This window comes from Hyla sarda, chromosome 1 (genome assembly GCF_029499605.1).
Source record: "Hyla sarda isolate aHylSar1 chromosome 1, aHylSar1.hap1, whole genome shotgun sequence".
Classification (NCBI taxonomy): Eukaryota; Metazoa; Chordata; class Amphibia; order Anura; family Hylidae; genus Hyla; species Hyla sarda.
Genome location: NC_079189.1, coordinates 256,350,999 through 256,378,295, shown reverse-complemented (window position 1 = coordinate 256,378,295; position 27,297 = coordinate 256,350,999). Strand labels below are relative to the sequence as shown.

Sequence of the window (27,297 nt, the reverse complement as noted above, 5' to 3'; positions counted from 1 at the left end):
TCAGCTTAGGATGGCCAATGACAGCTTCATGATTTTTATACTGTGCATTTAAGCATCAATAAATCCTTTTCGGAATCAGAACGGAAGGCGGCAACAGAGCAAAAATGTCAACTGCACCCAGGATTCCCAGCCAGTCTTCCATGCCGGTACTTACTGGGCCCTAAGCTGGGTAGCAGTCTGCGATCTGACGAGAGCAGGCACGTTCAGCTTAGGATGGCCGTTGACAGCTTCTCGCCCTTTATACTGTGGATTTAAGCATCAATAAATCCTTTTCGGAATTGGAGCGGAAGGCGGCAACTGAGCAAAATGTCAACGACACCTGGGATTCCCAGCCAGTCTCCCATGCTGGTACTTACCGGGCCCTAAGCTGGGTAGCAGTCTGCGATCTGACGAGAGCAGGCGCGTTCAGCTTAGGATGGCCGTTGTCAGCTTCTCGCCCTTTATACTGTGCATTTAAGCATCAATAAATCCTTTTCGGAATCGGAACGGAAGGCGGCAACAGAGCAAAATGTCAACGGCAGCCGGGATTAACCGCCAGTGTCCCATGCCGGTACTTACCGGGCCCTAAGATCTGTACCAGTCTGCGATCTGACGAGAGCAGGCGTGTTAAGCTTAGGATGGCCGTCGACAGCTTCACACTTTGTATACTGTGGATTTAAGCATCAATAAATTATTTTCGGAATCGGAGCGGAAGGCGGCAACAGAGCAAAATGTCAACGACACCTGGGATTCCCAGCCAGTCTCCCATGCTGGTACTTACCGGGCACTAAGCTGGGTAGCAGTCTGCGATCTGACGAGAGCCAGGGGCGTTCAGCTTAGGATGGCCGTTGACAGCTTCTCGCCCTTTATACTGTGCATTTAAGCATCAATAAATCCTTTTCGGAATCGGAGAGGAAGGCGGCAACAGAGCAAAATGTCAACGGCAGCCAGGATTCCCAGCCAGTGTCCCATGCCGGTACTTACCGGGCCCTAAGATCTGTACCAGTCTGCGATCTGACGAGAGCAGGCGCGTTCAGCTTAGGATGGCCATTGACAGCTTCATGCTTTTTATACTGTGCATTTAAGCATCAATAAATCCTTTTCGGAATCGGAACGGAAGGCGGCAACAGAGCAAAATGTCAACTGCACCCGGGATTCCCAGCCTTACTCCCATGCCGGTACTTACTGGGCCCTAAGCTGCGTAGCAGTCTGCGATCTGACGAGAGCAGGCGTGTTCAGCTTAGGATGGCCGTTGACATCTTCACACCTTGTATACTGTGGATTTAAGCATCAATAAATATTTTTTTTAATCGGAGAGGAAGGCGGCAACAGAGCAAAATATCAATAGCACCTTGGATTGCCAGCTAGTCTCCCATGCCCGTACTTGCCGGGCAGCAGTCTGCGATCTGACAAGAACAGGCGCATTCAGCTTAGGATAGCCGTAGACGGCTTCACACCCTGTATACTGTGGATTTAAGCATCAATAAATCCTTTTCGGAATCGGAGCAAAATGTCTACAGAGCTACAGAGCTAAATGTCAACAACACCTGAGATTCCCAGCCAGTCTCCCATGCTGGTACTTACCGGTCCCTAAGCTGGGTAGCAGTCTGCAATCTGACGAGAGCAGGCGCGTTCAGCTTAGGATGGCTGTTGACAGCTTCATGCCCTTTATACTGTGCAATTAAGCATAAATAAATCCTTTTCCGAATCGGAGCGGAAGGCGGCAACAGATTAAAATGTCAACTGCACCCGGGATTCCCAGCCAGTCTCCCATGCTGGTACTTACCAGGCCCTAAGCTGGGTAGCAGTCTGCGATCTGACGAGAGCAGGCGCGTTCAGCTTAGGATGGCCGTTGACAGCTTCACACTTTGTATACTGTGCATTTAAGCATCAAAATCCTTTTCGGAATCGGAACGGAAGGCGGCAACAGAGCAAAATGTCAACGGCAGCCGGGATTAACAGCCAGTGTCCCATGCCGGTACTTACCGGGCCCTAAGATCTGTACCAGTCTGCGATCTGACAAGAGCAGGCGCGTTAAGCTTAGGATGGCCGTCGACAGCTTCACACCTTGTATACTGTGGATTTAAGCATCAATAAATTATTTTCGGAATCGGAGCGGAAGGCGGCAACAGAGCAAAATGTCAACGACACCTGGGATTCCCAGCCAGTTTCCGATGCTGGTACTTACCGGGCCCTAAGCTGGATAGCAGTCTGCGATCTGACGAGAGCAGGCGCGTTCAGCTTTGGATGGCCGTTGACAGCTTCTTGCCCTTTATACTGTGCATTTAAGCATCAATAAATCCTTTTCGGAATCGGAACGGAAGGCGGCAACAGAGCAAAATGTCAACGGCAGCCGGGATTCCCAGCCAGTGTCCCATGCCGGTACTTACCGGGCCCTAAGATCTGTACCAGTCTGCGATCTGACGAGAGCAGGTGCGTTAAGCTTAGGATGGCCGTCGACAGCTTCACACCTTGTATACTGTGGATTTAAGCATCAATAAATTATTTTCGGAATCGGAGCGGAAGGCAGCAATAGAGCAAAATGTCAACGGCACCCGGGATTCCCAGCCAGTCTCCCATGCCAGTACTTTCCGGGCCCTAAGCTGGGTAGCAGTCTGCGATCTGACGAGAGCAGGCGCGTTCAGCTTAGGATGGCCATTGACAGCTTCATGCTTTTTATACTGTGCATTTAAGCATCAATAAATCCTTTTCGGAATCGGAGAGGAAGGCGGCAACAGAGCAAAATGTCAATAGCACCTTGGATTGCCAGCCAGTCTCCCATGCCCGTACTTGCCGGGCAGCAGTCTGCGATCTGACAAGAACAGGCGCATTCAGCTTAGGATAGCCGTACACGGCTTCACACCCTGTATACTGTGGATTTCAGCATCAATAAATCCTTTTCGGAATCGGAGCAAAATGTCTACAGAGCTACAGAGCAAAATTTCAACAACACCTGAGATTCCCAGCCAGTCTCCCATGCTGGTACTCACCGGGCCCTAAGCTGGGTAGCAGTCTGCGATCTGAGCAGGCGCGTTCAGCATAGGATGGCCGTTGACAGCTTCATGCCCTTTATACTGTGCATTTAAGCATCAATAAATCCTTTTCGGAATCGGAGAGGAAGGCGGCAACAGAGCAAAATGTCAACGGCAGCCAGGATTCCCAGCCAGTGTCCCATGCCGGTACTTACCGGGCCCTAAGATCTGTACCAGTCTGCGATCTGACGAGAGCAGGCGCGTTCAGCTTAGGATGGCCATTGACAGCTTCATGCTTTTTATACTGTGCATTTAAGCATCAATAAATCCTTTTCGGAATCGGAACGGAAGGCGGCAACAGAGCAAAATGTCAACTGCACCCGGGATTCCCAGCCAGTCTCCCATGCCAGTACTTACTGGGCCCTAAGCTGCATAGCAGTCTGCGATCTGACGAGAGCAGGCGCGTTCAGCTTAGGATGGCCGTTGACATCTTCTACCTTGTATACTGTGGATTTAAGCATCAATAAATATTTTTTTTAATCGGAGAGGAAGGCGGCAACAGAGCAAAATGTCAATAGCACCTTGGATTGCCAGCCAGTCTCCCATGCCCGTACTTGCCAGGCAGCAGTCTGCGATCTGACAAGAACAGGCGCATTCAGCTTAGGATAGCCGTAGACGGCTTCACACCCTGTATACTGTGGATTTAAGCATCAATAAATCCTTTTCGGAATGGGAGCAAATTGTCTACAGAGCTACAGAGCTAAATGTCAACAACACCTGAGATTCCCAGCCAGTCTCCCATGCTGGTACTTACCGGGCCCTAAGCTGGGTAGCAGTCTGCAATCTGACGAGAGCAGGCGCGTTCAGCTTAGGATGGCTGTTGACAGCTTCACGCCCTTTATACTGTGCATTTAAGCATCAATAAATCCTTTTCCGAATCGGAGCGGAAGGCGGCAACAGATTAAAATGTCAACTGCACCCGGGATTCCCAGCCAGTGTCCCATGCCGGTACTTACCGGGCCCTAAGATCTGTACCAGTCTGCGATCTGACGAGAGCAGGCGCGTTAAGCTTAGGATGGCCGTCGACAGCTTCACACCTTGTATACTGTGGATTTAAGCATCAATAAATTCTTTTCGGAATCGGAGCGGAAGGCAGCAATAGAGCAAAATGTCAACGGCACCCGGGATTCCCAGCCAGTCTCCCATGCCAGTATTTACCGGGCCCTAAGCTGGGTAGCAGTCTGCGATCTGACGAGAGCAGGCGTGTTCAGCTTGGGATGGCCATTGACAGCTTCATGCTTTTTATACTGTGCATTTAAGCATCAATAAATCCTTTTCGGAATCGGAGAGGAAGGCGGCAACAGAGCAAAATGTCAACGGCAGCCAGGATTCCCAGCCAGTGTCCCATGCCGGTACTTACCGGGCCCTAAGATCTGTACCAGTCTGCGATCTGACGAGAGCAGGCGCGTTCAGCTTAGGATGGCCATTGACAGCTTCATGCTTTTTATACTGTGCATTTAAGCATCAATAAATCCTTTTCGGAATCGGAACGGAAGGCGGCAACAGAGCAAAATGTCAACTGCACCCAGGATTCCCAGCCAGTCTTCCATGCCGGTACTTACTGGGCCCTAAGCTGGGTAGCAGTCTGCGATCTGACGAGAGCAGGCACGTTCAGCTTAGGATGGCCGTTGACATCTTCACACCTTGTATACTGTGGATTTAAGCATCAATAAATATTTTTTTTAATCGGAGAGGAAGGCGGCAACAGAGCAAAATGTCAATGGCACCTTGGATTGCCAGCCAGTCTCCCATGCCCGTACTTGCCGGGCAGCAGTCTGCGATCTGACAAGAACAGGCGCATTCAGCTTAGGATAGCCGTAGATGGCTTCACACCCTGTATACTGTGGATTTAAGCATCAATAAATCCTTTTCGGAATCGGAGCAAAATGTCTACAGAGCTACAGAGCTAAATGTCAACAACACCTGAGATTCCCAGCCAGTCTCCCATGCTGGTACTTACCGGGCCCTAAGCTGGGTAGCAGTCTGCAATCTGACGAGAGCAGGCGCGTTCAGCTTAGGATGGCTGTTGACAGCTTCACCCCCTTTATACTGTGCATTTAAGCATCAATAAATCCTTTTCCGAATCGGAGCGGAAGGCGGCAACAGATTAAAATGTCAACTGCACCCGGGATTCCCAGCCAGTCTCCCATGCTGGTACTTACCAGGCCCTAAGCTGGGTAGCAGTCTGCGATCTGACGAGAGCAGGCACGTTCAGCTTAGGATGGCCGTTGAAAGCTTCACACTTTGTATACTGTGCATTTAAGCATCAAAATCCTTTTCGGAATCGGCACGGAAGGCAGCAACATAGCAAAATACGGCTTCACACCCTGTATACTGTGGATTTAAGCTTCGACAGCTTCACACCTTGTATACTGTGGATTTAAGCATCAATAAATTATTTTCGGAATCGGAGCGGAAGGCAGCAATAGAGCAAAATGTCAACGGCACCCGGGATTCCCAGCCAGTCTCCCATGCCAGTACTTTCCGGGCCCTAAGCTGGGTAGCAGTCTGCGATCTGACGACAGCAGGCGCGTTCAGCTTAGGATGGCCATTGACAGCTTCATGCTTTTTATACTGTGCATTTAAGCATCAATAAATCCTTTTCGGAATTGGAGAGGAAGGCGGCAACAGAGCAAAATGTCAATAGCACCTTGGATTGCCAGCCATTCTCCCATGCCCGTACTTGCCGGGCAGCAGTCTGCGATCTGACAAAAACAGGCGCATTCAGCTTAGGATAGCCGTAGACGGCTTCACACCCTGTAGATTCCCAGCCAATCTCCCATGCTGGTACTTACCGGGCCCTAAGCTGGGTAGCAGTCTGCGATCTGACGAGAGCAGGCGCGTTCAGCATAGCATGGCCGTTGACAGCTTCATGCCCTTTATACTGTGCATTTAAGCATCAATAAATCCTTTTCGGAATCGGAGAGGAAGGCGGCAACAGAGCAAAATGTCAACGGCAGCCAGGATTCCCAGCCAGTGTCCCATGCCGGTACTTACCGGGCCCTAAGATCTGTACCAGTCTGCGATCTGACGAGAGCAGGCGCGTTCAGCTTAGGATGGCCATTGACAGCTTCATGCTTTTTATACTGTGCATTTAAGCATCAATAAATCCTTTTCGGAATCGGAACGGAAGGAGGCAACAGAGCAAAATGTCAACTGCACCCGGGATTCCCAGCCAGTCTCCCATGCCGGTACTTACTGGGCCCTAAGCTGCATAGCAGTCTGCGATCTGACGAGAGCAGGCGCGTTCAGCTTAGGATGGCCGTTGACATTTTTTACCTTGTATACTGTGGATTTAAGCATCAATAAATATTTTTTTTAATCGGAGAGGAAGGCGGCAACAGAGCAAAATGTCAATAGCACCTTGGATTGCCAGCCAGTCTCCCATGCCCGTTCTTGCCAGGCAGCAGTCTGCGATCTGACAAGAACAGGCGCATTCAGCTTAGGATAGCCGTAGACGGCTTCACACCCTGTATACTGTGGATTTAAGCATCAATAAATCCTTTTCGGATTCGGAGCAAATTGTCTACAGAGCTACAGAGCTAAATGTCAACAACACCTGAGATTCCCAGCCAGTCTCCCATGCTGGTACTTACCGGGCCCTAAGCTGGGTAGCAGTCTGCAATCTGACGAGAGCAGGCGCGTTCAGCTTAGGATGGCTGTTGACAGCTTCACGCCCTTTATACTGTGCATTTAAGCATCAATAAATCCTTTTCCGAATCGGAGCGGAAGGCGGCAACAGATTAAAATGTCAACTGCACCCGGGATTCCCAGCCAGTGTCCCATGCCGGTACTTACCGGGCCCTAAGATCTGTACCAGTCTGCGATCTGACGAGAGCAGGCGCGTTAAGCTTAGGATGGCCGTCGACAGCTTCACACCTTGTATACTGTGGATTTAAGCATCAATAAATTATTTTCGGAATCGGAGCGGAAGGCAGCAATAGAGCAAAATGTCAACGGCACCCGAGATTCCCAGCCAGTCTCCCATGCCAGTACTTACCGGGCCCTAAGCTGGGTAGCAATCTGCGATCTGACGAGAGCAGGCGTGTTCAGCTTAGGATGGCCATTGACAGCTTCATGCTTTTTATACTGTGCATTTAAGCATCAACAAATCCTTTTCGGAATCGGAGAGGAAGGCGGCAACAGAGCAAAATGTCAATAGCACCTTGGATTGCCAGCCAGTCTCCCATGCCCGTACTTGCCGGGCAGCAGTCTGCGATCTGACAAGAACAGGCGCATTCAGCTTAGGATAGCCGTAGACGGCTTCACACCCTGTATACTGGGGATTTAAGCATCAATAAATCCTTTTCGGAATCGGAGCAAAATGTCTACAGAGCTACAGAGCAAAATGTCAACAACACCTGAGATTCCCAGCCAGTCTCCCATGCTGGTACTTACCGGGCCCTAAGCTGGGTAGCAGTCTGCGATCTGACGAGAGCAGGCGCGTTCAGCTTAGGATGGCCGTTGACAGCTTCATACCCTTTATACTGTGCATTTAAGCATCAATAAATCCTTTTCGGAATCGGAGAGGAAGGCGGCAACAGAGCAAAATGTCAACGGCAGCCAGGATTCCCAGCCAGTGTCCCATTCCGGTACTTACCGGGCCCTAAGATCTGTACCAGTCTGCGATCTGACGAGAGCAGGCGCGTTCAGCTTAGGATGGCCATTGACAGCTTCATGCTTTTTATACTGTGCATTTAAGCATCAATAAATCCTTTTCGGAATCGGAGCGGAAGGCGGCAACAGATTAAAATGTCAACTGCACCCGGGATTCCCAGCCAGTGTCCCATGCCGGTACTTACCGGGCCCTAAGATCTGTACCAGTCTGCGATCTGACGAGAGCAGGCGCGTTAAACTTAGGATGGCCGTCGACAGCTTCACACCTTGTATACTGTGGATTTAAGCATCAATAAATTTTTTTCGGAATCGGAGCGGAAGGCAGCAATAGAGCAAAATGTCAACGGCACCCGGGATTCCCAGCCAGTCTCCGATGCCAGTACTTACCAGGCCCTAAGCTGGGTAGCAGTCTGCGATCTGACGGGAGCATGCGCGTTCAGCTTAGGATGGCCATTGACAGCTTCATGCTTTTTATACTGTGCATTTAAGCATCAATAAATCCTTTTCGGAATCGGAGAGGAAGGCGGCAACAGAGCAAAATGTCAATAGCACCTTGGATTGCCAGCCAGTCTCCCATGCCCGTATTTGCCGGGCAGCAGTCTGCGATCTGACAAGAACAGGCACATTCAGCTTAGGATAGCCGTAGACGGCTTCACACCCTGTAAATTGTGGATTTAAGGATCAATAAATCCTTTTCTGAATCGGAGCGGAAGGCGGCTACAGAGCAAAATGTGAACAACACCTGGGATTCCAAGCCAGTCTCCCATGCTGGTACTTACCGGGCGCTAAGCTGGGTAGCAGTCTGCGATCTGACGAGAGCAGGCGCGTTCAGCTTAGGATGGCCGTTTACAGCTTCACACCCTGTATATTGTGGATTTAAGCATCAATAAATCCTTTTCCGAATCGGAGCGGAAGGCGGCAACAGATTGAAATGTCAACTGCACCCGGGATTCCCAGCCAGTCTCCCATGCTGGTACTTACCAGGCCCTAAACTGGGTAGCAGTCTGCGTTCTGACGAGAACAGGCACATTTAGCTTAGGATGGCCGCAGACATCTTCTCACCCTGTATGCTGTGGATTTAAGCATCAATAAATCCTTTTCGGAATCGGAGCGGAAGGCGGCAAAAGAGCAAAATGTCAACGACACTTGGGATTCCCAGCCAGTCTCCCATGCTGGTACTTACCTGGCCCTAAGCTGGGTAGCAGTCTGCGATCTGACAAAAGCAGGCGCGTTCAGCATAGGATGGCCGTTGACAGCTTCTCGCTCTTTATACTGTGCATTTAAGCATCAATAAATCCTTTTCGGAATCGGAGCGGAAGGCGGCAACAGATTAAAATGTCAACTGCACCCGGGATTCCCAGCCAGTGTCCCATGCCGGTACTTACCGGGCCCTAAGATCTGTACCAGTCTGCGATCTGACGAGAGCAGGCGCGTTAAACTTAGGATGGCCGTCGACAGCTTCACACCTTGTATACTGTGGATTTAAGCATCAATAAATTCTTTTCGGAATCGGAGCGGAAGGCAGCAATAGAGCAAAATGTCAACGGCACCCGGGATTCCCAGCCAGTCTCCGATGCCAGTACTTACCGGGCCCTAAGCTGGGTAGCAGTCTGCGATCTGACGGGAGCATGCGCGTTCAGCTTAGGATGGCCATTGACAGCTTCATGCTTTTTATACTGTGCATTTAAGCATCAATAAATCCTTTTCGGAATCGGTGAGGAAGGCGGCAACAGAGCAAAATGTCAATAGCACCTTGGATTGCCAGCCAGTCTCCCATGCCCGTATTTGCCGGGCAGCAGTCTGCTATCTGACAAGAACAGGCACATTCAGCTTAGGATGGCCGTTTACAGCTTCACACCCTGTATATTGTGGATTTAAGCATCAATAAATCCTTTTCCGAATCGGAGCGGAAGGCGGCAACAGATTGAAATGTCAACTGCACCCGGGATTCCCAGCCAGTCTCCCATGCTGGTACTTACCGGGCGCTAAGCTGGGTAGCAGTCTGCGTTCTGACGAGAACAGGCACATTTAGCTTAGGATGGCCGCAGACATCTTCTCACCCTGTATGCTGTGGATTTAAGCATCAATAAATCCTTTTCGGAATCGGAGCGGAAGGCGGCAAAAGAGCAAAATGTCAACGACACTTGGGATTCCCAGCCAGTCTCCCATGCTGGTACTTACCTGGCCCTAAGCTGGGTAGCAGTCTGCGATCTGACGAAAGCAGGCGCGTTCAGCATAGGATGGCCGTTGACAGCTTCTCGCTCTTTATACTGTGCATTTAAGCATTAATAAATCCTTTTCGGAATCTGAACGGAAGGCGGCAACAGAGCAAAATGTCAACGGCAGCCGGGATTCCCAGCCAGTGTCCCATGCCGGTACTTACCAGGCCCTAAGATCTGTACCAGTCTGCGATCTGACGAGAGCAGGCGCGTTAAGCTTAGGATGGCCATCGACAGCTTCACACCTTGTATACTGTGGATTTAAGCATTAATAAATCCTTTTCGGAATCTGAACAGAAGGCAGCAATAGAGCAAAATGTCAACAGCACCCGGGATTCCCAGCCAGTCACAAATGCCAGTACTTACCGGGCCCTAAGCTGGGTAGCAGTCTGCGATCTGACGAAAGCAGGCGAGTTCAGCTTAGGATGGCCGTTGACAGCTTCATGCTTTTTATACTGTGCATTTAATCATCAATAAATCCTTTTCGGAATCGAAACGGAAGGCCGCAACAGAGCAAAATGTCAACTGCACCCGGGATTCCCAGCCAGTCTGCCATGCCGGTACTTACTGGGCCCTAAGCTGGGTAGCAGTCTGTGATCTGACAAGAGCAGGCGCGTTCAGGTTAGGATGGCCGTTGACAGCTTAACACTTTGTATACTGTGGATTTAAGCATCAATAAATAATTTTCGGAATCGGAGCAGAAACAGAGCAAAATGTCAACTGCACTCGGGATTCCCAGCCAGTCTCCATTGCTGGTACTTACCAGGCCCGAAGCTGGGTAGCAGTCTGCAATCTGACGAGAACAGGTGCATTCAGCTTAGGATGGCCGTAGACATCTTCACACCATGTATACTGTGGATTTAAGCATCAATAAATCCTTTTCGGAATCGGAGCGGAAGGCGGCAACAGAGCAAAATGTCAACAACAATTGGGATTCCCAGCCAGTCTCCCATGCTATTACTTACCGGGCCCTAAGCTGGGTAGCAATCTGCGATCTGACAAAAGCAGGCGCGTTCAGCTTAGGATGGCCGTTGACAGCTTCTCACCATTTATACTGTGCATTTAAGCATCAAAAAATCCTTTTCGGAATCGGAACGGAAGGCGGCAACAGAGCAAAATGTCAACGGCAGCCGGGATTCCCAGCCAGTGTCCCATGCCGGTACTTACCGGGCCCTAAGATCTGTACCAGTCTGCGATCTGACGAGAGCAGGCGCGTTAAGCTTAGGATGGCCGTCGACAGCTTCACACCTTGTATACTGTGGATTTAAGCATCAATAAATTCTTTTCGGAATCGGAGCGGAAGGCAGCAATAGAGCAAAATGTCAACGGCACCCGGGATTCCCAGCCAGTCTCCCATGCCAGTACTTACCGGGCCCTAAGCTGGGTAGCAGTCTGCGATCTGACGAGAGCAGGCGAGTTCAGCTTAGGATGGCCATTGACAGCTTCATGCTTTTTATACTGTGCATTTAATCATCAATAAATCCTTTTCGGAATCGGAACGGAAGGCGGCAACAGAGCAAAATGTCAACTGCACCCGGGATTCCCAGCCAGTCTCTCATGCCGGTACTTACTGGGCCCTAAGCTGGGTAGCAGTCTGCGATCTGACGAGAGCAGGCGCGTTCAGGTTAGGATGGCCGTTGACAGCTTAACACTTTGTATACTGTGGATTTAAGCATCAATAAATAATTTTCGGAATCGGAGCAGAAACAGAGCAAAATGTCAACTGCACTCGGGATTCCCAGCCAGTCTCCATTGCTGGTACTTACCAGGCCCGAAGCTGGGTAGCAGTCTGCGATCTGACAAGAACAGGCGCATTCAGCTTAGGATGGCCGTAGACATCTTCACACCCTATATACTGTGGATTTAAGCATCAATAAATCCTTTTCGGAATCGGAGCGGAAGGCGGCAACAGAGCAAAATGTCAACAACACTTGGGATTCCCAGCCAGTCTCCCATGCTATTACTTACCGGGCCCTAAGCTGGGTAGCAGTCTGCGATCTGACGAGAACAGGCACGTTCAGCTTAGGATGGCCGTTGACAGCTTCTCGCCCTTTATACTGTGCATTTAAGCATCAATAAATCCTTTTCGGAATCGGAGCGGAAGGCGGCAATAGAGCAAAATGTCAACGGCAGCCGGGATTCCCAGCCAGTCTCCCATGCTGGTACTTACCGGGCCCAAAACTGAGTAGCAGTCTGCGATCTGACGAGAGCAGGCGCGTTCAGCTTAGGATGGCCATTGACAGCTTCATGCTTTTTATACTGTGCATTTAAGCATCAATAAATCCTTTTCGGAATCGGAGAGGAAGGCGGCAACAGAGCAAAATGTCAACAGCACCTTGGATTGCCAGCCAGTCTCCCATGCCCGTACTTGCCGGGCAGCAGTCTGCGATCTGACAAGAACAGGCGCATTCAGCTTAGGATAGCCGTAGACGGCTTCACACCCTGTATACTGTGGATTTAAGCATCAATAAATCCTTTTCGGAGCAAAATGTCTACAGAGCTACAGAGCAAAATGTCAACAACACCTGAGATTCCCAGCCAGACTCCCATGCTGGTACTTACCAGGCCCTAAGCTGGGTAGCAGTCTGCGATCTGACGAGAGCAGGCGCGTTCAGCATAGGATGGCCGTTGACAGCTTCATGCCCTTTATACTGTGCATTTAAGCATCAATAAATCCTTTTCGGAATCGGAGAGGAAGGCGGCAACAGAGCAAAATGTCAACGGCAGCCAGGATTCCCAGCCAGTGTCCCATGCCGGTACTTACCGGGCCCTAAGATCTGTACCAGTCTGCGATCTGACGAGAGCAGGCACGTTCAGCTTAGGATGCCATTGACAGCTTCATGCTTTTTATACTGTGCATTTAAGCATCAATAAATCCTTTTCGGAATCGGAACGGAAGGCGGCAACAGAGCAAAATGTCAACTGCACCCGGGATTCCCAGCCAGTCTCCCATGCCGGTACTTACTGGGCCCTAAGCTGCGTAGCAGTCTGCGATCTGACGAGAGCAGGCGCGTTCAGCTTAGGATGGCCGTTGACATCTTCACACCTTGTATACTGTGGATTTAAGCATCAATAAATATTTTTTTTAATCGGAGAGGAAGGCGGCAACAGAGCAAAATGTCAATAGCACCTTGGATTGCCAGCCAGTCTCCCATGCCCGTACTTGCCGGGCAGCAGTCTGCGATCTGACAAGAACAGGCGCATTCAGCTTAGGATGGCTGTAGACGGCTTCACACCCTGTATACTGTGGATTTAAGCATCAATAAATCCTTTTCGGAATCGGAGCAAAATGTCTACAGAGCTACAGAGCTAAATGTCAACAACACCTGAGATTCCCAGCCAGTCTCCCATGCTGGTACTTACCAGGCCCTAAGCTGGGTAGCAGTCTGCGATCTGACGAGAGCAGGCGCGTTCAGCTTAGGATGGCCGTTGCCAGCTTCACACTTTGTATACTGTGCATTTAAGCATCAATAAATCCTTTTCGGAATCGGAACGGAAGGCGGCAACAGAGCAAAATGTCAACGGCAGCCGGGATTAACAGCCAGTGTCCCATGCCGGTACTTACCGGGCCCTAAGATCTGTACCAGTCTGCGATCTGACGAGAGCAGGCGCGTTAAGCTTAGGATGGCCGTCGACAGCTTCACACCTTGTATACTGTGGATTTAAGCATCAATAAATTATTTTCGGAATCGAAGCGGAAGGCAGCAATAGAGCAAAATGTCAACGGCACCCGGGATTCCCAGCCAGACTCCCATGCCAGTATTTACCGGGCCCTAAGCTGGGTAGCAGTCTGCGATCTGACGAGAGCATGCGCGTTCAGCTTAGGATGGCCATTGACAGCTTCATGCTTTTTATACTGTGCATTTAAGCATCAATAAATCCTTTTCGGAATCGGAGAGGAAGGCGGCAACAGAGCAAAATGTCAATAGCACCTTGGATTGCCAGCCAGTCTCCCATGCCCGTACTTGCCAGGCAGCAGTCTGCGATCTGACAAGAACAGGCACATTCAGCTTAGGATAGCCGTAGACGGCTTCACACCCTGTATACTGTGGATTTAAGCATCAATAAATCATTTTCGGAATCGGAGCGGAAGGCGGCCACAGAGCAAAATGTAAACAACACCTGGGATTCCCAGCCAGTCTCCCATGCAGGTACTTACCGGGCCCTAAGCTGGGTAGCAGTCTGCGATCTGATGAGAGCAGGCGCGTTCAGCTTAGGATGGCCATTGCCAGCTTCACACTTTGTATACTGTGCATTTAAGCATCAATAAATCCTTTTCGGAATCGGAACGGAAGGCGGCAACAGAGCAAAATGTCAACGGCAGCCGGGATTAACAGCCAGTGTCCCATGCCGGTACTTACCGGGCCCTAAGATCTGTACCAGTCTGCGATCTGACGAGAGCAGGCGCGTTAAGCTTAGGATGGCCGTCGACAGCTTCACACCTTGTATACTGTGGATTTAAGCATCAATAAATTATTTTCGGAATCGGAGCGGAAGGCAGCAATAGAGCGTAATGTCAACGGCACCCGGGATTCCCAGCCAGTTTCCCATGCCAGTACTTACCGGGCCCTAAGCTGGGTAGCAGTCTGCGATCTGACGAGAGCATGCGCGTTCAGCTTAGGATGGCCGTTGACAGCTTCTTGCCCTTTCTACTGTACATTTAAGCATCAATAAATTCTTTTCGGAATCGGAGCGGAAGGCAGCAATAGAGCAAAATGTAAACAACACCTGGGATTCCCAGCCAGTCTCCTATGCTAGTACTTACCGGTCCCTAAGCTGGCTAGCAGTCTGCGATCTGACGAGAGCAGGCGCGTTCAGCTTAGGATGGCCATTGACAGCTTCACACCCTGTATATTGTGGATTTAAGCATCAATAAATCCTTTTCCGAATCGGAGCGGAAGGCGGCAACAGAGCAAAATGTCAACGACACTTGGGATTCCCAGCCAGTCTCCCATGCTGGTACTTACCGGGCCCTAAGCTGGGTAGCAGTCTGCGATCTGACAAGCACAGGCACATTCAGCTTAGGATGGCCGTAGACATCTTCTCAACCTGTATACTGTGGATTTAAGCATCAATAAATCCTTTTCGGAATCGGAGCGGAAGGCGGCAACAGAGCAAAATGTCAACGACACTTGGGATTCCCAGCCAGTCTCCCATGCTGGTACTTACCGGGCCCTAAGCTGGGTAGCAGTCTGCGATCTGCAGAGAGCAGGCACGTTCAGCTTAGGATGGCCGTTGCCAGCTTCTCGCCCTTTATACTGTGCATTTAAGCATCAATAAATCCTTTTCGGAATCGGAACGGAAGGCGGCAACAGAGCAAAATGTCAACGGCAGCCGGGATTCCCAGCCAGTGTCCCATGCCGGTACTTACCGGGCCCTAAGATCTGTACCAGTCTGCGATCTGACGAGAGCAGGCGCGTTAAGCTTAGGATGGCCGTCGACAGCTTCACACCTTGTATACTGTGGATTTAAGCATCAATAAATTATTTTCGGAATCGGAGCGGAAGGCAGCAATAGAGCAAAATGTCAACAGCACCCGGGATTCCCAGCCAGTCTCAAATGCCAGTACTTACCGGGCCCGAAGCTGGGTAGCAGTCTGCAATCTGACGAGAGCAGGCGAGTTCAGCTTAGGATGGCCATTGACAGCTTCATGCTTTTTATACTGTGCATTTAATCATCAATAAATCCTTTTCGGAATCGGAACGGAAGGCGGCAACAGAGCAAAATGTCAACTGCACCCGGGATTCCCAGCCAGTCTCCCATGCCGGTACTTACTGGGCCCTAAGCTGCGTAGCAGTCTGCGATCTGACGAGAACAGGCGCGATCAGCTTAGGATGGCCGTTGACATCTTCACGCCTTGTATACTGTGGATTTAAGCATCAATGAATATTTTTTTTAATCGGAGAGGAAGGCGGCAACAGAGCAAAATGTCAATAGCACCTTGGATTGCCAGCCAGTCTCCCATGCCCGTACTTTCCGGGCAGCAGTCTGCGATCTGACAAGAACAGGCACATTCAGCTTAGGATAGCCGTAGACGGCTTCACACCCTGTATACTGTGGATTTAAGCATCAATAAATCCTTTTCGGAATCGGAGCGGAAGGCGGCTACAGAGCAAAATGTCAACAACACCTGGGATTCCCAGCCAGTCTCCCATGCTGGTAATTACCAGGCCCTAAGCTGGGTAGCAGTCTGCGATCTGACGAGAGCAGGCGCGTTCAGGTTAGGATGGCCGTTGACAGCTTCACACTTTGTATACTGTGGATTTAAGCATCAATAAATAATTTTCGGAATCAGAGCAGAATGTCAACTGCACTCGGGATTCCCAGCCAGTCTCCCATGCTGGTAATTACCAGGCCCTAAGCTGGGTAGCAGTCTGCGATCTGACGAGAGCAGGCGCGTTCAGCTTAGGATGGCCGTTGACATCTTTACGCCTTGTATATTGTGGATTTAAGCATCAATAAATATTTTTTTTAATCGGAAAAGAAGGCGGCAAGAGAGCAAAATGTTGATGGCACCTTGGATTGCCAGCCAGTCTCCCATGCCTGCATCTGCCGGGCAGCAGCCTGCGATCGGAGGAGAGCAGGCATGTTCAGGCTTAGGATGGCCGTTGACAGCTTCACACCCTGTATATTGTGGATTAAAGCATCAATAAATCCTTTTCTGAATCGGAGCGGAAGGCGGCAACAGATTAAAATGTCAACTGCACCCGGGATTCCCAGCCAGTCTCCCATGCTGGTACTTTCCAGGCCCTAAGCTGGGAAGCAGTCTGCGATCTGACAAGAGCAGGCGCGTTCAGCTTAGGATGGCCGTTGACAGCTTCACACTTTGTATACTGTGGATTTAAGCATCAATAAATAATTTTCGGAATCGGAGCAGAAACAGAGCAAAATGTCAACTGCATTCGGGATTCCCAGCCAGTCTCCCATGCTGGTACTTACCAGGCCCGAAGCTGGGTAGCAGTCTGCGATGTGACGAGAACAGGCGCATTCAGCTTAGGATGGCCGTAGACATCTTCATACCCTGTATACTGTGGATTTAAGCATCAATAAATCCTTTTCGGAATCGGAACGGAAGGCGGCAACAGAGCAAAATGTCAACGGCAGCCGGGATTCCCAGCCAGTGTCCCATGCCGGTACTTACCGGGCCCTAAGATCTGTACCAGTCTGCGATCTGACGAGAGCAGGTGCGTTAAGCTTAGGATGGCCGTCGACAGCTTCACACCTTGTATACTGTGGATTCAAGCATCAATAAATTATTTTCGGAATTCGAGCAATAGAGCAAAATGTCAATGGCAACCGGGATTCCCAGCCCGTCTCCCATGCCAGTACTTACCGGGCCCTAAGCTGGGTAGCAGTCTGCGATCTGACGAGAGCAGGCGCGTTCAGCTTAGGATGGCCATTGACAGCTTCATGCTTTTTATACTGTGCATTTAAGCATCAATAAATCCTTTTCGGAATCGGAACGGAAGGCGGCAACAGAGCAAAATGTCAACTGCACCCGGGATTCCCAGCCAGTCTCCCATGTCGGTACTTACTGGGCCCTAAACTGGGTAGCAGTCTGCGATCTGACGAGAGCAGGCGCGTTCAGCTTAGGATGGCCGTTGACATCTTCACGACTTTTATATTGTGGATTTAAGCATCAATAAATATTTTTATTAATCGGAGAGGAAGGCGGCAAGAGAGCAAAATGTCAATGGCAACTTGGATTGCCTGCCAGTCTCCCATGCCGTTAACTGCCGGGCAGCAGTCTGCGATCTGAGGAGAGCAGGCACGTTCAGGCTTACGATGGCCGTTGACAGCTTCACACCCTGTATATTGTAGATTTAAGCATCAATAAATCCTTTTCCGAATCGGAGCGGAAGGCGGCAACAGATTAAAATGTCAACTGCACCCGGGATTCCCAGCCAGTCTCCCATGCTGGTACTTACCGGGCCCTAAGCTGGATAGCAGTCTGGAATCTGACGAGAGCAGGCGCGTTCAGCTTAGGATGGCCGTTGACAGCTTTTTACCCTTTATACTGTGCATTTAAGCATCAATAAATCCTTTTCGGAATCGGAGCGGAAGGCAGCAATAGAGCAAAATGTCAACGGCAACCGGGATTCCCAGCCAGTCTCCCATGCCAGTACTTACCGGGCCCTAAGATGGGTAGCAGTCTGCGATCTGACGAGAGCAGGCGCGTTCAGCTTAGGATGGCCGTAGACGGCTTCACACCCTGTATACTGTGGATTTAAGCATCAATAAATCCTTTTAGGAATCGGAGCGGAAGGAGGCTACAGAGCAAAATGTCAACAACACCTGGGATTCCCAGCCAGTCTCCCATGCTGGTACTTACCGGGCCCTGAGCTGGGTAGCAGTCTGTGATCTGACGAGAGCAGGCACGTTCAGCTTAGGATGGCCGTTGACAGCTTCACGCCCTTTATACTGTGCATTTAAGCATCAATAAATCCTTTTCCGAATCGGAGCGGAAGGCGGGAACAGAGCAAAATGTCAACTGCACCCGGGATTCCCAGCCAGTCTCCCATGCTGGTACTTATCAGGCCCTAAGCTGGGTAGCAGTCTGCGACCTGACGAGAGCAGGCGAGTTCAGCTTAGGATGGCCGTTGACAGCTTCACACTTTGTATACTGTGGATTTAAGCATCAATAAATAATTTTCGGAATCGGAGCAGAAACAGAGCAAATTGTCAACTGCACTCGGGATTCCCAGCCAGTCTCCCATGCTGGTACTTACTGGGCCCGAAGCTGGGTAGCAGTCTGTGATCTGACGAGAACAGGCGCATTCAGCTTAGGATGGCCGTAGACATCTTCACACCCTGTATACTGTGGATTTAAGCATCAATAAATCCTTTTCTGAATCGGAGCGGAAGGCGGCAACAGAGCAAAATGTCTACGACACCTGGGATTCCCAGCCAGCCTCCCATGCTGGTACTTACCGGGCCCTAAGCTGGGTAGCAGTCTGCGATCTGACGAAAGCAGGCGCGTTCAGCTTATGATGGCCATTGACAGCTTCTCGCCCTTTATACTGTGCATTTAAGCATCAATAAATCCTTTTCGGAATTGGAACGGAAGGCGGCAACAGAGCAAAATGTCAACGGCAGCCGGGATTCCCAGCCAGTGTCCCTTGCCGGTACTTACCGGGCCCTAAGATCTGTACCAGTCTGCGATCTGACGAGAGCAGGCGCGTTAAGCTTAGGATGGCCGTCGACAGCTTCACACCTTGTATACTGTGGATTTAAGCATCGATAAATTATTTTCGGAATCGGAGCGGAAGGCAGCAATAGAGCAAAATGTCAACGGCACCCGGGATTCCCAGCCAGTCTCCCATGCCAGTACTTACTGGGCCCTAAGCTGGGTAGCAGTCTGCGATCTGACGAGAGCAGGCGTGTTCAGCTTAGGATGGCCGTTGACATCTTCACGCCTTGTATACTGTCGATTTAAGCATCAATAAATATTTTTTTTAATCGGAGAGGAAGGCGGCAACAGAGCAAAATGTCAATAGCACCTTGGATTGCCAGCCAGTCTCCCATGCCCGTACTTGCCGGGCAGCAGTCTGCGATCTGACAAGAACAGGCGCATTCAGCTTAGGATAGCCGTAGACGGCTTCACACCCTGTATATTGTGGATTTAAGCATCAATAAATCCTTTTCGGAATCGGAGCAAAATGTCTACAGAGCTACATGTCAGCAACACCTGAGATTCCCAGCCAGTCTCCCATGCTGGTACTTACCGGGCCCTAAGCTGGGTAGCAGTCTGCGATCTGACGAGAGCAGGCGCGTTCAGCTTAGGATGGCCGTTGACAGCTTCACGCCCTTTATACTGTGCATTTAAGCATCAATAAATCCTTTTCGGAATCGGAACGGAAGGCGGCAACAGAGCAAAATGTCAACTGCACCCGGGATTCCCAGCCAGTCTCCCATGCCGGTACTTACTGGGCCCTAAGCTGGGTAGCAGTCTGCGATCTGACGAGAGCAGGCGCGTTCAGCTTAGGATGGCCGTTGACATCTTCATGCCTTGTATATTGTGGATTTAAGCATCAATAAATATTTTTATTAATCGGAGAGGAAGGCGGCAACAGAGCAAAATGTCAATGGCACCTTGGATTGCCAGCCAGTCTCCCATGCCAGTAACTGCCGGGCATCAGTCTGCAATCTGAGGAGAGCAGGCACGTTCAGGCTTAGGATGGCCGTTGACAGCTTCACACCCTGTATATTGTGGATTTAAGCATCAATAAATCCTTTTCCGAATCGGAGCGGAAGGCGGCAACAGATTAAAATGTCAACTGCACCCGGGATTCCCAGCCAGTCTCCCATGCTGGTACTTACCAGGCCCTAAGCTGGATAGCAGTCTGCGATCTGACGAGAGCAGGCGCGTTCAGCTTAGGATGGCCGTTGACAGTTTCACACTTTGTATACTGTGGATATAAGCATCAATAAATAATTTTCGGAATCGGAGCAGAGCAAAATGTCATATGCACCCGAGATTCCCAGCCAGTCTCCCATGCTGGTACTTACCAGGCCCGAAGCTGGGTAGCAGTCTGCGATCTGACGAGAACAGGCGCATTCAGCTTAGGATGGCCGAAGACATCTCCACACTCTGTATACTGTGGATTTAAGCATCAATAAATCCTTTTCGGAATCGGAGCGGAACGCGGCAACAGAGCAAAATGTGAACGACACCTGGGATTCCAAGCCAGTCTCCCATGCTGGAACTTACCGGGCCCTAAGCTGGGTAGCAGTCTGCAATCTGACGAGAGCAGGCGCGTTCAGCTTAGGATGGCCGTTGACAGCTTCTTGCCCTTTATACTGTGCATTTAAGCATCAATAAATCCTTTTCGGAATCGGAACCAGAACGGTAGGCGGCAACAGAGCAAAATGTCAACGGCAGCCGGGATTCCCAGCCAGTGTCCCATGCCGGTACTTACCGGGCCCTAAGATCTGTACCAGTCTGCGATCTGATGAGAGCAGGCGCGTTAAGCTTAGGATGGCCGTCGACAGCTTCACACCTTGTATACTGTGGATTTAAGCATCAATAAATTCTTTTCGGAATCGGAGCGGAAGGCAGCAATGGAGCAAAATGTCAACGGCACCCGGGATTCCCAGCCAGTCTCCCATGCCAGTAGTTACCGGGCCCTAAGCTGGGTAGCAGTCTGCAATCTGACGAGAGGAGGTGCGTTCAGCTTAGGATGGCCGTTGCCATCTTTATGCCTTGTATATTGTGGATTTAAGCATCAATAAATATTTTTATTAATCGGAGAAGAAGGCGGCAACATAGCAAAATGTCAATAGCACCTTGGATTGCCAGCCAGTCTCCCATGCCCGTACTTGCCGGGCAGCAGTCTGCGATCTGACAAGAATAGTCGCATTTAGCTTAGGATAGCCGTAGACGGCTTCACACACTGTATACTGTGGATTTAAGCATCAATAAATCCTTTTCGGAATCGGAGCAAAATGTCTACAGAGCTACAGAGCAAAATGTCAACAACACCTGACATTCCCAGCCAGTCTCCCATGCTGGTACTTAACAGGCCCTAAGCTGGGTAGCAGTCTGCGATCTGACGAGAGCAGGCGCGTTCAGCTTAGGATGGCCGTTGATAGCTTCACGCCCTTTATACTGTGCATTTAAGCATCAATAAATCCTTTTCCGAATCGGAGAGGAAGGCGGCAACAGATTAAAATGTCAACGGCAGCCGGGATTCCCAGCCAGTGTCCCATGCCGGTACTTACCGGGCCCTAAGATCTGTACCAGTCTGCGATCTGACGAGAGCAGGTGCGTTAAGCTTAGGATGGCCGTCGACAGCTTCACACCTTGTATACTGTGGATTTAAGCATCAATAAATTCTTTTCGGAATCGGAGCAATAGAGCAAAATATCAACGGCAACCGGGATTCCCAGCCAGTCTCCCATGCCAGTACTTACCAGGCCCTAAGCTGGGTAGCAGTCTGCAATCTGACGAGAGCAGGCGCGTTCAGCTTAGGATGGCCATTGACAGCTTTATGCTTTTTATACTGTGCATTTAAGCATCAATAAATCCTTTTCGGAATCGGAACGGAAGGCGGCAACAGAGCAAAATGTCAACTGCACCCGGGATTCCCAGCCAGTCTCCCATGCCGATACTTACTGGGCCCTAAGCTGGGTAGCAGTCTGCGATCTGACGAGAGCAGGCGCATTCATGTCAATGGCACCTTGGATTGCCAGCCAGTCTCCCATGCTGGTAACTGCCGGGCAGCAGTCTGCGATCTGAGGAGAGCAGGCACGTTCAGGCTTAGAATGGCCGTTGATAGCTTCACGCCCTTTATACTGTGCATTTAAGCATCAATAAATCCTTTTCCGAATCGGAGCGGAAGGCGGCAACAGATTAAAATGTCAACTGCACCCGGGATTCCCAGCCAGTCTCCCATGCTGGTACTTACCAGGCCCTAAGCTGGGTAGCAGTCTGCGATCTCACGAGAGCAGGCGCGTTCAGCTTAGGATGGCCGTTGACAGCTTCACGCTTTGTATACTGTGGATTTAAGCATCAATAAATTCTTTTCGGAATCGGAGCGGAAGGCAGTAATAGAGCAAAATGTCAACAGCACCCGGGATTCGCAGCCAGTCTCCCATGCCAGTACTTACCGGGCCCAAAGCTGGGTAGCAGTCTGCGATCTGACGAGAGCAGGCGCGTTCAGCTTAGGATGGCCGTTGACATCTTTATGCTTTGTATATTGTGGATTTAAGCATCAATAAATATTTTTATTAATCAGAGAAGAAGGCGGCAACAGAGCAAAATGTCAATGGCACCTTGGATTGCCAGCCAGTCTCCCATGCCTGTATCTGCCGTACAGCAGTCTGCGATCTGACGAGAGCTGGCGCGTTCAGCTTAGGACGGCCGTTGACAGCTTCACACCCTGTATATTGTGGATTTAAGCATCAATAAATTCTTTTCCGAATCGGAGCGGAAGGCGGCAACAGATTAAAATGTCAACTGCACCCAAGATTCCCAGCCAGTCTCCCATGCTGGTACTTACCAGGCCCTAAGCTGGGTAGCAGACTGCGATCTGACGAGAGCAGGCGCGTTCAGCTTAGGATGGCCGTTGACAGCTTCACACTTTGTATACTGTGGATTTAAGCATCAATAAATAATTTTCGGAATCGGAGCAGAAACAGAGCAAAATGTCAACTGCACCCGGGATTCCCAGCCAGTCTCCCATGCTGGTACTTACCAGGCCCGAAGCTGGGTAGCAGTCTGCGATCTGACGAAAACAGGCGCATTCAGCTTAGGATGGCCGTAGACATCTTCAAACCCTGTATACTGTGGATTTAAGCATCAATAAATCATTTTCGGAATCGGAGCGGAAGGCGGCAACAGAGCAAAATGTCAACGACACCTGGGATTCCCAGCCAGTCTCCCATGCTGGTACTTACCGGGCCCTAAGATGGGTAGCAGTCTGCGATCTGACGAGAGCAGGCGCGTTCAGCTTAGGATGGCCGTTGACAGCTTTTCGCCCTTTATACTGTGCATTTAAGCATCAATAAATCCTTTTCGGAATCGGAACGGAAGGCGGCAACAGAGCAAAATGTCAACGGCAGCCGGGTTTCCCAGCCAGTCTCCCATGCCGGTACTTACCGGGCGCTAAGATCTGTACCAGTCTGCGATCTGACGAGAGCAGGCGCGTTAAGCTTAGGATTGCCGTCGACAGCTTCACACCTTGTATACTGTGGATTTAAGCATCGATAAATTATTTTCGGAATCGGAGCGGAAGGCAGCAATAGAGCAAAATGTCAACGGCACCCGGGATTCCCAGCCAGTCTCCCATGCCAGTACTTACCAGGCCCTAAGCTGGGTAGCAGTCTGCGATCTGACGAGAGCAGGCGCGTTCAGCATAGGATGGCCGTTGACATCTTCACGCCTTGTATACTGTGGATTTAAGCATCAATAAATATTTTTTTTAATCGGAGAGGAAGGCGGCAAAAGAGCAAAATGTCAATTGCACCTTGGATTGCCAGCCAGTCTCCCATGCCCGTACTTGCCGGGCAGCAGTCTGCGATCTGACAAGAACAGGCGCATTCAGCTTAGGATAGCCGTAGACGGCTTCACACCCTGTATATTGTGGATTTAAGCATCAATAAATCCTTTTCGGAATCGGAGCAAAATGTCTACAGAGCTACATGTCAGCAACACCTGAGATTCCCAGCCAGTCTCCCATGCTGGTACTTACCAGGCCCTAAGCTGGGTAGCAGTCTGCGATCTGACGAGAGCAGGCGCGTTCAGCTTAGGATGGCCGTTGACAGCTTCACGCCCTTTATACTGTGCATTTAAGCATCAATAAATCCTTTTCGGAATCGGAACGGAAGGCGGCAACAGAGCAAAATGTCAACTGCACCCGGGATTCCCAGCCAGTTTCCCATGCCGGTACTTACTGGGCCCTAAGCTGGGTAGCAGTCTGCGATCTGACGAGATCAGGCGCGTTCAGCTTAGGATGGCCGTTGACATCTTCATGCCTTGTATATTGTGGATTTAAGCATCAATAAATATTTTTATTAATCGGAGAGGAAGGCGGCAACAGAGCAAAATGTCAATGGCACCTTGGATTGCCAGCCAGTCTCCCATGCCAGTAACTGCCGGGCATCAGTCTGCAATCTGAGGAGAGCAGGCACGTTCAGGCTTAGGATGGCCGTTGACAGCTTCACACCCTGTATATTGTGGATATAAGCATCAATAAATCCTTTTCCGAATCGGAGCGGAAGGCGGCAACAGATTAAAATGTCAACTGCACCCGGGATTCCCAGCCAGTCTCCCATGCTGGAACTTACCAGGCCCTAAGCTGGATAGCAGTCTGCGATCTGACGAGAGCAGGCGCGTTCAGCTTAGGATGGCCGTTGACAGCTTCACACTTTGTATACTGTGGATATAAGCATCAATAAATAATTTTCGGAATCGGAGCAGAGCAAAATGTCATCTGCACCCGAGATTCCCAGCCAGTCTCCCATGCTGGTACTTACCAGGCCCGAAGCTGGGTAGCAGTCTGCGATCTGACGAGAACAGGCGCATTCAGCTTAGGATGGCCGAAGACATCTCCACACTCTGTATACTGTGGATTTAAGCATCAATAAATCCTTTTCGGAATCGGAGCGGAAGGCGGCAACAGAGCAAAATGTCAACGACACCTGGGATTCCAAGCCAGTCTCCCATGCTGGAACTTACCGGGCCCTAAGCTGGGTAGCAGTCTGCAATCTGACGAGAGCATTCGCGTTCAGCTTAGGATGGCCGTTGACAGCTTCTCTCCCTTTATACTGTGCATTTAAGCATCAATAAATCCTTTTCGGAATCGGAACCAGAACGGTAGGCGGCAACAGAGCAAAATGTCAACGGCAGCCGGGATTCCCAGCCAGTGTCCCATGCCGGTACTTACCGGGCCCTAAGATCTGTACCAGTCTGCGATCTGACGAGAGCAGGCGTGTTAAGCTTAGGATGGCCGTCGACAGCTTCACACCTTGTATACTGTGGATTTAAGCATCAATAAATTATTTTCGGAATCGGAGCGGAAGGCAGCAATGGAGCAAAATGTCAACGGCACCCGGGATTCCCAGCCAGTCTCCCATGCCAGTACTTACCGGGCCCTAAGCTGGGTAGCAGTCTGCAATCTGACGAGAGGAGGTGCGTTCAGCTTAGGATGGCCGTTGCCATCTTTATGCCTTGTATATTGTGGATTTAAGCATCAATAAATTTTTTTATTAATCGGAGAAGAAGGCGGCAACATAGCAAAATGTCAATAGCACCTTGGATTGCCAGCCAGTCTCCCATGCCCGTACTTGCCGGGCAGCAGTCTGCGATCTGACAAGAATAGTCGCATTCAGCTTAGGATAGCCGTAGACGGCTTCACACCCTGTATACTGTGGATTTAAGCATCAATAAATCCTTTTCGGAATCGGAGCAAAATGTCTACAGAGCTACAGAGCAAAATGTCAACAACACCTGACATTCCCAGCCAGTCTCCCATGCTGGTACTTAACAGGCCCTAAGCTGGGTAGCAGTCTGCGATCTGACGAGAGCAGGCGCGTTCAGCTTAGGATGGCCGTTGATAGCTTCACGCCCTTTATACTGTGCATTTAAGCATCAATAAATCCTTTTCCGAATCGGAGAGGAAGGCGGCAACAGATTAAAATGTCAACGGCAGCCGGGATTCCCAGCCAGTGTCCCATGCCGGTACTTACCGGGCCCTAAGATCTGTACCAGTCTGCGATCTGACGAGAGCAGGTGCGTTAAGCTTAGGATGGCCGTCGACAGCTTCACACCTTGTATACTGTGGATTTAAGCATCAATAAATTCTTTTCGGAATCGGAGCAATAGAGCAAAATATCAACGGCAACCGGGATTCCCAGCCAGTCTCCCATGCCAGTACTTACCGGGCCCTAAGCTGGGTAGCAGTCTGCAATCTGACGAGAGCAGGCGCATTGATGTCAATGGCACCTTGGATTGCCAGCCAGTCTCCCATGCTGGTAACTGCCGGGCAGCAGTCTGCGATCTGAGGAGAGCAGGCACGTTCAGGCTTAGGATGGCCGTTGATAGCTTCACGCCCTTTATACTGTGCATTTAAGCATCAATAAATCCTTTTCCGAATCGGAGCGGAAGGCGGCAACAGATTAAAATGTCAACTGCACCCGGGATTCCCAGCCAGTCTCCCATGCTGGTACTTACCAGGCCCTAAGCTGGGTAGCAGTCTGCGATCTCACGAGAGCAGGCGCGTTCAGCTTAGGATGGCCGTTGACAGCTTCACGCTTTGTATACTGTGGATTTAAGCATCAATAAATTATTTTCGGAATCGGAGCGGAAGGCAGTAATAGAGCAAAATGTCAATAGCACCCGGGATTCGCAGCCAGTCTCCCATGCCAGTACTTACCGGGCCCAAAGCTGGGTAGCAGTCTGCGATCTGACGAGAGCAGGCGCGTTCAGCTTAGGATAGCCGTTGACATCTTTATGCCTTGTATATTGTGGATTTAAGCATCAATAAATATTTTTATTAATCGGAGAAGAAGGCGGCAACAGAGCAAAATGTCAATGGCACCTTGGATTGCCAGCCAGTCTCCCATGCCTGTATCTGCCGGACAGCAGTCTGCGATCTGACGAGAGCTGGCGCGTTCAGCTTAGGACGGCCGTTGACAGCTTCACACCCTGTATATTGTGGATTTAAGCATCAATAAATTCTTTTCCGAATCGGAGCGGAAGGGGGTAACAGATTAAAATGTCAACTGCACCCAAGATTCCCAGCCAGTCTCCCATGCTGGTACTTACCAGGCCCTAAGCTGGGTAGCAGAATGCGATCTGACGAGAGCAGGCGCGTTCAGCTTAGGATGGCCGTTGACAGCTTCACACTTTGTATACTGTGGATTTAAGCATCAATAAATAATTTTCGGAATCGGAGCAGAAACAGAGCAAAATGTCAACTGCACCCGGGATTCCCAGCCAGTCTCCCATG

General features: G+C 50.3%; 13 pseudogenes; all 13 read right to left on the bottom strand.

The window, feature by feature from the left end:
* Positions 1–307: 307 nt before the first annotated feature.
* LOC130336340 (5S ribosomal RNA) lies at positions 308–427 on the bottom strand (annotated as a pseudogene).
* Positions 428–1,716: 1,289 nt separating this feature from the next.
* On the bottom strand, positions 1,717–1,836 carry LOC130348912 (5S ribosomal RNA; annotated as a pseudogene).
* A 686-nt stretch (positions 1,837–2,522) lies between these two features.
* Positions 2,523–2,642, bottom strand: LOC130317687 (5S ribosomal RNA; annotated as a pseudogene).
* Positions 2,643–3,319: 677 nt separating this feature from the next.
* LOC130352936 (5S ribosomal RNA) lies at positions 3,320–3,439 on the bottom strand (annotated as a pseudogene).
* A 681-nt stretch (positions 3,440–4,120) lies between these two features.
* On the bottom strand, positions 4,121–4,240 carry LOC130331000 (5S ribosomal RNA; annotated as a pseudogene).
* Positions 4,241–6,962: 2,722 nt separating this feature from the next.
* Positions 6,963–7,082, bottom strand: LOC130336213 (5S ribosomal RNA; annotated as a pseudogene).
* Positions 7,083–7,360: 278 nt separating this feature from the next.
* LOC130334349 (5S ribosomal RNA) lies at positions 7,361–7,480 on the bottom strand (annotated as a pseudogene).
* A 3,687-nt stretch (positions 7,481–11,167) lies between these two features.
* LOC130342781 (5S ribosomal RNA) lies at positions 11,168–11,287 on the bottom strand (annotated as a pseudogene).
* A 7,846-nt stretch (positions 11,288–19,133) lies between these two features.
* LOC130352047 (5S ribosomal RNA) lies at positions 19,134–19,253 on the bottom strand (annotated as a pseudogene).
* Positions 19,254–20,118: 865 nt separating this feature from the next.
* Positions 20,119–20,238, bottom strand: LOC130348515 (5S ribosomal RNA; annotated as a pseudogene).
* A 2,169-nt stretch (positions 20,239–22,407) lies between these two features.
* LOC130324338 (5S ribosomal RNA) lies at positions 22,408–22,527 on the bottom strand (annotated as a pseudogene).
* A 669-nt stretch (positions 22,528–23,196) lies between these two features.
* LOC130352820 (5S ribosomal RNA) lies at positions 23,197–23,316 on the bottom strand (annotated as a pseudogene).
* Positions 23,317–23,600: 284 nt separating this feature from the next.
* On the bottom strand, positions 23,601–23,720 carry LOC130322578 (5S ribosomal RNA; annotated as a pseudogene).
* Positions 23,721–27,297: the final 3,577 nt, after the last annotated feature.